The following is a 2,304-nucleotide window of genomic DNA, read 5'->3' as shown; positions in this document are numbered from 1 at the left end:
TTTTTTTGGCAGAGGATTATAAACTCTTTCTTTAAAATGTAATCATCATTGGAAAAAAAAGTCTGTGGAGTAATGGCATTAGAGAGGGTTGAAAATCGGCACGTCTGCTTTATGGCAATCCTGGAATTTGAAAATATGGGGAAATTCCTGGAAAATGTGTGTGTATGAGGGGGGGTGATGTGTTCTATTCCAGTGCAAAAAAAGTGACATATTTGAAATTTCCCATGGAAGGGAAAATAAATTACAATGATTTTTAAATATCAAAATGTTTCGTTGCAGACATTTCAAAATGAAACTGAACCTGAAAGTCTGTGCTCTGAAGTTCCTGGTTCAGACGTGGCTTCAGGGCTTTTAAATTCCTGCATGCCTATCGGCTCTCAGTGAGGTTCTCAGGGCTTCCACAGGTATGTTAGTCGTCACCTCCCCTGAGCACAATGTGGGCTGTGGAGTGCCTCTGCTCTAGGGAAAAAAAAATCATTTAAAACCACCAATAGTTTGGCTATTTGACTTTGCTCTGGAACAGAAAGAGAGCAGTCATACTAGACCAGATGGAAAGCAAAAAGTATACAAAAGCAAGAGGTCACTTTATGGACCAAATCTGCAATGGGAACTTTCCCACTAACATAATATTGCCAGCTGCATAGCTCCCTGACCAGTCTGCTGTCGTGGAGAAGCTGTGACAAGACTCCACATCTTGAAACCTGTGCTCCATGATAGCTTATGGGGCAAGTTTACTTGGCCAGGATCGGTCAGGATTCCTTCTGTGTCTAAGAAGCCAGTAAGCTTCTTGAATTTCAAGGACACTGTCACTTTTGAGACACAAATAATTTTCAGCAGTGAATTCTTATCCAGCTCTGTGAGACATCGCCAGCAGTTGAGTTGTTATCCCTGTGCATTAGATCCTGATCTGTTGATTTCAGAGATCAGTGGAGAGTTCTCTTCCTTCCTCTCCTCCATTCCTTTTCCCCATAGTGCTCCTGTGCCAGCCCAGCTCAGAGGAGATATGCTATTAGGTATCAGCCTAGTAATTAAATGCCAAGAGTAGCGTTCTGCAAACATGCCAGAGAGCACAGAGCAGTTGCTGACAGCCTGTCAATACTTGCAAGGAGCCTTGATGGCTTTTGGCATGAGACAGAAGGACCTCCTAGGCATCCTCCACAGCCAGATGTTCTTTCGTGCCCTACTGTGGAGTGAAGCAGGGATGGAGCTGAGCAGGCTGTTGGTAAGCCAGTTAGAGCTACCTGTCCTGTCTCATTCAAGGAGAAAGCTGGAGTCCTAAGTGACAATCCATCCTGCTTGCCTCCCTGACATTAAGATGAGATACGAAGTTGGGACAATGGAGAGGAAACTGCTCTTTTTTTTCTATGAGTTTTCTTTTGCCTGGATATGACCTTTAGAATTCTGAAGTACAATCACTGACCTCGGGTGCTGCCGAAGGACTGGGGTTAGAGAAAAGATGAGATTTCAGGGCAGGAGAACAGGCAAAAAAAAAACAAACATCTTTCTTCTTCTGGTTTTGTTTGGAATTTTTGTTTGGAATGAGGGGCTGTTGAAGAACACAACTCTTTTTTACATGGTTTATACTGCAATACTGACAGGAGCTAAAATGCATGAAAAGAAATTAGAATACTCAACACCAAGTCCAGGAGAGACTTATCACATAGCTCTGGTTCCATTTCATCCTGAAGAGCTGAGCCAGATCCTCAAATGCTCAGAAGTTGCCATGAGGGCTGGATTTGCTAAAGAGTTCTGTAGCCCGCCAGCTTGGCACTTTTGAAAATCTAGATACTGATTTTGGTGCTTAAATGAGAGCTGAGCTCTTTTGCAAATCTGCTTCTGATCGTGCATGCTGAGCTGTTCTGCAAATTCTGGCTATCATTGCACTGCATTCTTGTACTTCCTGGTTGTGAGTTGTGCTGGGAGCAAAACTATCAAAGCACCGCAAGGAAACCACTCCTGCTCTAATCAGGAAGCACAAGAAATCTCAGGAGCCAAACTTTTCAGCCTTTTATTACCTTTTGGGTGACGGTTGTATGTCTGAGGCTGCTTTATCCTTATATGGATCAGAGCTGTGCCACGGCAGGTGCTATAAAAACCTCTAAAAAGAAACAAACCCAGCACTGATTAGTTTGTAATCAAAATATAAGACAAGGCAGAAAGTGTGTGCAACAGATGGATAGATCTGGCATAAGGAAAACATGGGATAAGTGTTCTGGTGAATGTCTCCAGCATAGTCTGCACAGCAGAAAAGAGCAGTCAAGGATAAGCTGAGCTGCTTACCTTACATGACCCCTAAACCTTTTG

Source organism: Meleagris gallopavo, chromosome 21 (genome assembly GCF_000146605.3).
Source record: "Meleagris gallopavo isolate NT-WF06-2002-E0010 breed Aviagen turkey brand Nicholas breeding stock chromosome 21, Turkey_5.1, whole genome shotgun sequence".
Taxonomy (NCBI): Eukaryota; Metazoa; Chordata; class Aves; order Galliformes; family Phasianidae; genus Meleagris; species Meleagris gallopavo.
This window is presented reverse-complemented; position numbering follows the sequence as displayed.